We start from the raw sequence: 9,594 nt of genomic DNA on the forward strand, positions 1-9,594 counted from the left end.
ACTCATTTTAGGGATGGGGATAGGAATTGTATATTCTCCAGAGGTAATAAAATTCAGTGCCTGTGTGCCAAGTGAAAGAATGTAGATGCTCTTCCTTTGGAAAGGGTGGAAAAGGGGGAGGGAACCAGGCCTCGAGGTCCTCACAAGAGAAAGTTCAGCTGATCATCCAACAGGTTGCTAAAACACCCTGCTTTTGTTGCTTGTAGGCCATGGAGTCTGAACTGTTATTTTAGAAGAGAAACCTCATTTTAAGGGAAAAATAGGGAAGCAGAAGGGAGATTAGTATTGTACTCTAACTCATCTTTGAGTTTAAGGCAGCCGCTGACATTCTGCCCTGCTTAGTAACTTCACAGAAGACTTAAAAACCTGTAAAAATATCTCAAGTAACGGATGAGAGGTCCCAGACTTGCTTCTGAAAGGGTTACAGAACACAGAAGACATCCCAAACAATTTCAACTAATGCTTCCTCTAGGCACTGAAGATCAGAAGTTTCAAATGCAGGATGTGACTAATGGCTTCCATAAAAATTGAAGGGAGTTGGAGCATGATATCAGGATGAAGCATGGGGAAACAGGATCTTTCCCTAGAGGTGCTGGAGTGAAGGTAGAGCCTGCTCAGACTGTGGGGTTGGTTTGAGGGAATGGATTTCTCTTGAGTAGTGTGGGAGTCTGAGTCTGTGCTGTTTTATTTAGAGTTCTGAGAATGCTAAAAATGCCCCACAATATGCTCCAGGTATTTTTGACAAAATTCAGAACTACATGACAAAAATACCATTAGTGCAAAAGTACAAATGAATATTTCAAGGAAAACGACAGTAAAATGAATTTAAGGTTGAGAGTTCATATTAATAATGCAGGCTGATCTACAGCACCTTCATTTTTCATCTGTAAAATGGGGATAATGATGCTGACCTGGTTTGTAAATGAGCCCTGAGATCTTCTGATGAAAAGTATCACCAACAGAAGAAGTGGGTAATGGTAGAAATTTGTGTTACAGATGTAGTAGAGTTGTCTCAAGCCAGAATTTTATAGGTACCAGGAAATCCAGGACAGAATTTGAAGAAGCACAGCTATTTTAAAGCGTGGAACAGTTCTCACAAGGTATATGAATACTTCTGCTGAGGAGTTGATGCCATATGGTAACCATGCTATTACAAGCAATATGCTTTGGTTTTTATAATTGTGGTTCAAACTGATCTTTTTAAAGATACATGAATTTGGCTCTTTCTGCTGTCTGTCACTGTCATTTGATTCCCCATCATAGGCTGTTTCTCACTATGTTCCTCTTTCACTGCTTCCTATTTCTGTGGCCATTCGGCCAGTGATACAATACTGTTGTGCTAACACGTTCTTTCTGCTGTCTTTGGTTCATGTGCTCAGGCAGTCTCCATCTTCTTTTTGGGTTCTGACCATGTATATCAATCCTCTACTATCAACTCTACCCAAACTTCTTATGCCGGCTCTGGTACCCTGACAGAGCCCCTTTGTCCTAGTTCCTTTGCATGCAGATCCTGGTTCTGTCTGCTGTCATACACATCTGCGTTTGGCTCCCACACCCATTTTGCCTCCACACACAAGTCTTTGTGATAACTTTCTTGCCCTTCTCCTGATGTGGTAAGCTCTATTTTTTTCCTTGCTCTTTGCTCCTTCAGGTCTTGCAACAGCAACCACAAAGAAAAATCTATGCAAATCTCAACCAAACAAATAATGATTAGAAAGATATCACTTAAAAATAAATAAAGCTAGGTTCTCTGAGCATAATCACTTATCTAGGAAAAGACATTGTACTTCAACTTACTAATGTGTTTTATTGACCTTGCTTGTATTTAACATACAAAACCAACCACCTTGGCTTCTTATCTTAGCTGTACATATTTAATTTTGTGTGCAGTATATTCCTTTAGACTAAGACAAGCAGGTGAATAAGCCTTTAAGAGATCAGTGTAAAAAGGCAAGGTGTGAAGCTGTGGAAGGAAGACCATGCAAGATGTTGAAATAAGTGCAGTGGGCCTGTATTCACATACTTTTTTAGTCATTCTCCAAGGACTCTTTTTTGTCTTTGTTTCTGATGTGTAACATGATTATAAAGGAAGTAAATAGAACATCCTTTTCTCCACTATGTTTTAACTTTGGACTGCTAAAACTTCTGGTGCTAGAGGAGGTGTCAGAAACTTTGACTTTTATTCTTTGTGTGTCTGAGACTGGAATAGGACTTGACCCTATACTAAAGGAAAGATGGGGTTGATTGAAAATTCAGCTAATAATGGAAAACTACTTTCTACTTTAGCTATGTAGCAGTCATTCTGTAATAATAAATCTTAGGGTTTCTCTCTTCTCAGTGTTATAAATGTTTGCAGACTTTTTAGCAGAGGGAACATTTTTATAGGAGTAAGTTTATATGATTTCTATCTGATATGTAAGTTCAGAAAAATGTTGAATGTAGCTTTTGTAATCTTGAATCTATGGGGGTTTGAGGAGTATGTGTACTCCCTGTTTTTTGACAATGCTGTTTGACAGATTAAGAAATAAAATGCTCAAGTAATCTTGCGTCTGAAAACAAAGATGGAAATAAAGCAGATGTCATTTTGCAAATGTGAAGTAAAAAGGTTTTTGTGTTTGCCAGCACGCACAGTTGAGAATAATTTCAGTGCATCAGGAAATGAGCTTTAAATTATTCTAAAGTGGTTGATAAGTGGGAGAAACAGTTAAATTTATTAAAGCTTTTTTGGTAAATAATTGATATAATGTTGCAGTAAGAGTACATTATATATTATAAAATGATACATTATGTAAATAAATGCAGCACACTTTTCCTTCTGCTTGATACCACATTCTACATTCTAGCTAATAATTCTGAAGGATTTCAGTTTTTCTTCAAGAGCACAGGTATTTTAGCTGTGGAAAATTGGCAGGTGTTATTTAAATTACTTTCTCCATCTCCATACAGCTTTCAGCCTGATTTAGAAATGAAGTAATAAAATAATAATAATAAAAAAAAAATACCCTTAGAGAAGGAGATAGGCCAACCTGCTTACCATGTGTGGCTGGAGGAAAACACTAGGAATTTGTTTTCCCCAGTGTCACTTAAATAATGTTCAGAGACCTATCGCTCTGGGTGATTTGCTGCTGTTGAACTCGTACTGGTCTATGCCTAATCCAAATGCTGGTTTCAATATTGTATATTTGATTATCTGACTGTGGAGGGTAGAATATTTGTGCTTTATGAAGGCAATGATACTATTAATAGTAACACTTTCAGAGTTTCTTGAAGCCAGGTTTAAGGTAGAGAATCTCCTGAGAATTTTTATCTCGTTAACACAATATTCTCATTTGACAGGGCATGTCTTATGCCTCAGCAAGACTTCTGTAATAATTACAACTTAAGGATCTGTTCTTTTTGCTGTTAACTGATTGCAGAAATTTCTCTACTTTTACTGTCAGAACTGGAACTGAGTCTGTAACTTGTTGTGCGTACTTCATATACAGAAGCTTTTTAAAATTACTTAGGAAAGCTTTAGAAAATGTTGAACAAAGGTATGAAGTGTAAGCATACAAAACAGTTACGTCTTCAGCTAGGAAAGCAAATGAAGAGACTGTGCTCTAATATTCATTAACAACTTCTCCATTTAACCCTTTATCAATGAGTTGCTGATGAAACTTTTTATTTGGAATAGGCCCTGAGCTTCCTTTCTGAAGGACAGAACTAGGAATGTTTTAGGGAAAACACTACCTTGTGACCAGAATAAGGCTCAGCATCTAATGTAGTGGAGGAGGCATTAAATTTCCATGATGCCATTCTTATAGGCCACTTTAAATGTCATCCCAATACCTATGGCCCTATGCATAATCCATGTAGAGAGTTATCAGAAAAAGCTATGCAGGAATTATAATTTTCATTTCTTTTTTCATTATTTTGCGTGGCATTGGACTATCACAGCATTACTTCATGATGTCTCCATTCTTTTAGATTTTAAACGTTTTTTTTTTTTTTTTTCACAATAGGGTCTAATTTGTCTGAGTAGGAGTACTAGCAATGTCTAGTGAACTTACATGTCTGACTTCCATCTCTTCAATCTCCACATTCTTCATGATCTATATTTACTAAGTCCTTGTAGGTGGTGTGTGAATAATTAAACAGGTGATAATGGATAATGTCTCCCGTCACCCTGTTTGTCATCAAGACATTGCGAGAAGCTGTGGAAGGGACGTCAAGAAATTCATTTATTATGGCGATGCACTGGTGTTGTGGACAGCATTATGGTAGCTCTGAACTTAGAGAATTGCTGGAAAACTAGAAATCAGGTATTTTTACATCTCTACATTTTCCAGTGAGATGAGGAGTGTACAATATGAGCCAGAGGTACAGCAAGGTTTGCTGTTACGCAGACCGGATAGGGAAGCACTTGCTCTTCCCTACTACTTTCCTCCTCTTTCCTCTTTTGCCTTTCTTTCTGATAGAGATTTGTCCTGTGGCTATAGTGGTATCAGCCCATAGAAACATCACTTGAAGTAAATGGATTTTCTGCTGGTGTTTCTCAGAACAAGTTTTTTCCTTTCTTCAGAGTTTTTATGTAAGCCTGCCAGCATTAGTAAAAGAAGACAAATAGTTATACAACAATAGTATGGAAAAATTGCTGCAATTTTCTTAAATGCATCAAGATATTTGTTACAACCAGTTTAAATAAAAATATGCAAGAAGAGACTGTGGAGTTTAAATATGGAGCAGAACTTGCTGTTCTATTTCCATCTTTTCTTCCAGTGACATCTGCTCACTTGTTTCATTTTCCTTCTGTTTTTTTCAAGGTACAAGCTCCTACCTTGAGGAGTACAACAGTCACAGTATAGTTACACCAGTGTCTGCTCTGGTTAAATTGATCTAAAGAATTAATGTAAATTGTGTTCGTTGCATTGGTATCACAGGTTAATTCTTCTTAGAGCTGTACCTTTGCTCAGCTCTGATGTGCCCAATTACCCCTTCCTGTCAGTTCTCCTCAACACCTACACCTACCAGCTGTGTCACATGGCAATATTTTGCACCCTCCTTTCCTTGCTTGCCTTTCTCTAAAGGCACTGGTGAACCAGTTAATCTTGATGACTGTGATGCTTTCAGATAATTTGAGTGGAAGGCATTTAGGAGGAAAGCACTTTTCTTGTGCATGCTGAGAGGGCGGACATGCTGGGGGAGGTGGCCTGATAACTCTCGTATGTATCAGTGGCCCTTGCTAGGGGATGTGACCTACAGGAGCTCATGGCATGTGGGGTAGCGGGAGGGTACCCAGAATTACAGTGTTGGGGTGGAAGAGCTCAGTAGAGGATGTAACAAATCCATCACAGGACAGAACAGGAGTGCCTGGTACTGCAAGTAACTAAAAAGGATGTAATAAGGAGCAAAGAACCGAGGTGTTAAAAAGCACTTCCTCTGGAGTGTTCATTGAATCTTTTCCTCACTAATAAAGAAGGAATACAACCTTTTCACAGCACAGTACTTAAATTGAACCAGATAAAGGGTGACCCTTTTGGCCAGGTTTTTGTCTGGGGTTTCCAAATCCAGATACTACATTTAATCAAAGTCTTCTCTGAGCTCTGTTGGTGCCTTCCTCTTTGGTGTTGTTTTCTTTTCCCTCCTGCTTTTTCTGACACATTTCTCCCTGAATCTGCGGTTTCAGTTGTGGTTTCATTCCTTCTGCTGCCTGACTACCTGGAGACTTTGAAGTGGGAGGCAAAGTGGAAGAGAGGAAGCAGTAAGTGCACCCTACCATGTCTGGTGTGCAAGAGGGGGGAGTGACCCCAGAAGCATCAGCTTACTGCCTGGGCTTGTGAAGAAAAGGGAAAAAGACAGAATTAATGAGACAGGCTGTAAAAATAATGCTGCTTGTTTCCAGGAGCTGTGCCCCTCCAGTTCATATTGACAATTTAAGAATCCAGGTGGGGTGAGAGGGGTGTATTTGAAGGCATAGAAGGTGTTGAAACCATTAAAATGACTCTCCTGGTTTTGACTAGGAGGAGCTCTTCCCCGTAAGCTGTTCTACCCTCAGTGTTGGATTTCAGTTTCTTCTTGTTAGCTGCTGGCATTTCTAGCCACTGTTTGTAATTTCATAGTGAGCTTGGTTGGCATTTGGAAAGGGTTGCTGTGTGATGATGTTTGTCCAGGTTATTCTGTTGGTCAGGTACAATGCCCATCAGGTTTTATTCCATCTTACTTAACTCTGACACAATTTGGTTTCTTGGCAAAAGTTATTTTAATGTCTGTTATAATATCACTCATAAGAAAGGAGTGGATCAGTGTACTGAAATTGTATGCAGCTAGAAAGGTTTTTGGGAGAAATCAGGTGTTTGACAGTATTATGATAGGAATTTTATGGGAAGTTGGAAGGAAAAACATTTGTGGGTAACCCTGATACTCTGTCCCCAGCCTGGAACCCTGGTAGAAGTCATGGGACACTTATGTTTTTCTTCCCTGCTTTTTCCAAATTGTTAGCCCAACACTGAAAAATATTTTGAATAAATCCCCATAGCAGCTTTAAGAAATACATGTTTACTGTTGGCTAAGTTTGATGGAGTTGGAATTATGCTGGGGGAGAGAGCTATGCAGGCTATTCAGAGAGGGAAATCCAGTCATCTTGGGAGGACAGGCAAAAGGGAGGCAGATGCCCCATTTCTAGCTCTGACAGCTGATTTCCAGCACAAGGGTTAAAGCAAGAGCTGCATGCCACAATACTCTTAACTTACTTTTTTTTTTTTTTTTTTTTTCAAAATTCTTTCTTCTCTTCTGTTATCCAGAATTGGACTGAGAGTGCAATTCTCTGAGTTTGGTGTGTGAGGTGGGGTGGGGTGGGGGCTGGGTGCAAAGGGAGCAATCAGCAGAAAACAGGTTGCAGATGGGCTGGAAATAAGGAGGTAGGTCAGGCTGAGTGATGGGATGCCAAGGGTTTTGCTTCACAGTGCCTGGTGGTTTGTTACAGGCACTCTCTTCCCAGCTGGTGGTCTGAGCCTGTTTGTACTCCTGATGCTTATCTGTGATAGCCCACTCTGATCTAACTCTCTCTTACGTGGGAGAGACAGGCCGACAGGTAGATGTGAGAGAGAACAGAGGAAACATGCTGAAGCGTAAACAGCAAGTGAGAGCAAAATTTATTCATTGTGGTACACAGCATAAGTGAAATGCTCGTATGAAATGACAAACAGTAAAGACAGCAACAGTTGTGATCTTTTTTTTTTTTGTGTGTGTGTGTGTTTGGAAGCATCCTTAAGAATGGCTTAAGAAAGCTTTTCCTTGGAGTTTTCAATGTAATGGAGCAGCATAATAAGGGAAGCAGGAAAAGTCTTGATCAAGGATATCCAGCTTTGGTTCTCTGCTACCCTTTATTTTAAAAATTGCAATACAATTTTCCACCACTGGTCACCTCTGTCTCTTACTGTATGAAAAACGTTTTGTATTTAGTTAATAGCATATAGTGTTTAATAGAATAATATTTCCCATCTATCCCCACTCTGCACCCTTTCTGGGACTTACACCACATGAGTTTCCTGATCCATACATTTATTGACTGGTTTTCTGGGGACTGGATTGATCCAAGTTCAACTGAAGGCATGTAGTACCTTTTTTTTTTTTTTTTTTTTAAGGTGGTCATCTTAAGAGCTGCAAGCACTGAATGTTGTAAAAAAAAAAAAAAAAAAAAAGTCCAAATGCTTGGTCTAGTCATCAATAGGTCACTTGCATTTTTGAGACCTAACACTTCTCAGCTTCTTACTAGTTACAGCATAAGCTGCATCATATTTCTATTGGAGGTGCAACAAAGCCTGTGGGTACCCATTGGTGGTAGGATGCTTGGTGCCTAGTAGACTTCTAACCTTTAAACTGGGCAGTTATTTTTCCTCTGTGCTTTACAGAGCTAATCTCAGGACCAAGAGAATGGCAAGATCCCTGTGACAGTTCTGTTTATAGCACTTCACTTCTAGCAGTTTGTGTGCCGTGGCAAGTCTTCACTGAGAGCCTCATGAGTTCACAGATTCCAGCAGAAGCGAACCAGACACTAACCTCCCCAGGATAATAACTGCAGGAGGAAAACAAAAATTCTCTATTAGGGTCTATGACTTCTCCTTCAGAAGCGGATGAATGTTAGCTGATCCTTAGAGGGTGAAATTTAAGTCACTGATAAAATCTTACTTCAGTGTGACTGAGTTGTTCCTCAGGGTTTTTATAGATGGTTATTAACTAAGTCACCCAACAGAGAGGTTGGTTTTTATCACTTTTAAAGGAACTTCTGCCCAAGCCATTGAGCTTACTAAAGGCTACTTAAATAAGCTGTTTGTAGTTGCTGCTGATTGTTTCCTGCTGTTTATGTAATGGACTAAATATATTTATAAAACCAGTTTCTGTTCACCTGTGACTAGCATTAATGCATTTGGTTATTTTACTTCCCTTACCACTGTCTTGTAACTCTGAACAGACTAATATGTGTTGTAGTCTGCTTTCCAACTTCACTGCACGTTCAGTTTTGCCTTCTTTTAGCAGGCTCCCCCCAAATCATGTAACCCACAGCTTGTCTTACATTTTCCATTTCCAGCAAGTTTGTAGATATTTGTAAAGATTTGCAACACAACACACACACACATACAGACACACAAACACTTTTTCCTTGCTGGCAATCCTTGTACTTTATTCTGCATTTCTAATTTTTCTTTAGCGTTTGTACATAACTGTACAGTAAAATATAGAAGGATAAGGAGGAACGCTTAGAGGTTATTGAAGAAGGTTGTTATCGAATAAGAAGGTTATTGCCTATGCTATTTGATATTCTGTATAATTTGATCAGGATGAGCATATTCATTGCTCAGTTTTAGATGCTGCAAGTATTGCTACTCGCATCATGTATTAGCTCTCTTTATAGAAGATTGCATCTTCTCTCTCCAGAAAGCGAGAATTTCATGGACGTTTTGACTGTTTATATGATAATGCAGCAAATAAACTGGACAACTACAGAAATAAATAAGGATTCATGGATATTTATGAATAAATCTGTGCTATTTTTAATTGACCAGCTCTAGTAGCTTGCATTTGGATATTGTTCCTTCCTGTATCATTTTTGACATAAAACACTTCAGTGAGTTGCTTAACACTATGTTGTATGCTGTGTAGGAAAATCTGAATATTGAAATGCTGTTTCTAATTCAGCCAGTCTTCAAAACCTTTTGTGTTTGTACTTTCATAACAGTGTGAAGGGATGCCCATACAGCTATGGGGCAGACTCAACAGGAATCAGCTGCAATCTGCTGGTCTCTAGTTCTGAATAAAGTTCCTGTGTTTTGTCTTTTTTTTCTTTCCTTTTGAATCAGGGGTTGTGGCAGCTTCCTGAGCCCCTTCAAGGAAAATATTCTCCCCTTTTACTCTTTGGGACACTGTTGTACTGAGGAACAGCTTGGCCATGTTAGCTTCCAGTTACTTAAATTTAAAATTTTATTCTAAGTGCTTACTGGGAAAAAAAAGTGACCAAACCCAGTATTTACATATCTCCCCTTCTCCTCCTTGCCCCCCTTCTCCAACTTCATTTCAGATTACCAGCTCCAGTCCTGTACTGTAGTTTTTGCATGAATT

General features: G+C 39.0%; 1 long non-coding RNA gene across 1 annotated transcript in view; it reads left to right on the top strand.

Annotated features, from left to right (window-relative positions):
• LOC139998770 (uncharacterized) overlaps positions 1-8,997 on the top strand; it is a 60,190-nt gene extending 51,193 nt beyond the window's left edge. Inside the window, exon 3 of the long non-coding RNA XR_011803666.1 lies at positions 7,890-8,997. This is a non-coding gene — a long non-coding RNA (uncharacterized lncRNA). The remainder of the gene's footprint in view (positions 1-7,889) is intronic.
• The last annotated feature ends 597 nt before the right edge of the window (positions 8,998-9,594 follow it).

Source organism: Anas platyrhynchos, chromosome 1 (assembly GCF_047663525.1).
Source record: "Anas platyrhynchos isolate ZD024472 breed Pekin duck chromosome 1, IASCAAS_PekinDuck_T2T, whole genome shotgun sequence".
Classification (NCBI taxonomy): domain Eukaryota; kingdom Metazoa; phylum Chordata; class Aves; order Anseriformes; family Anatidae; genus Anas; species Anas platyrhynchos.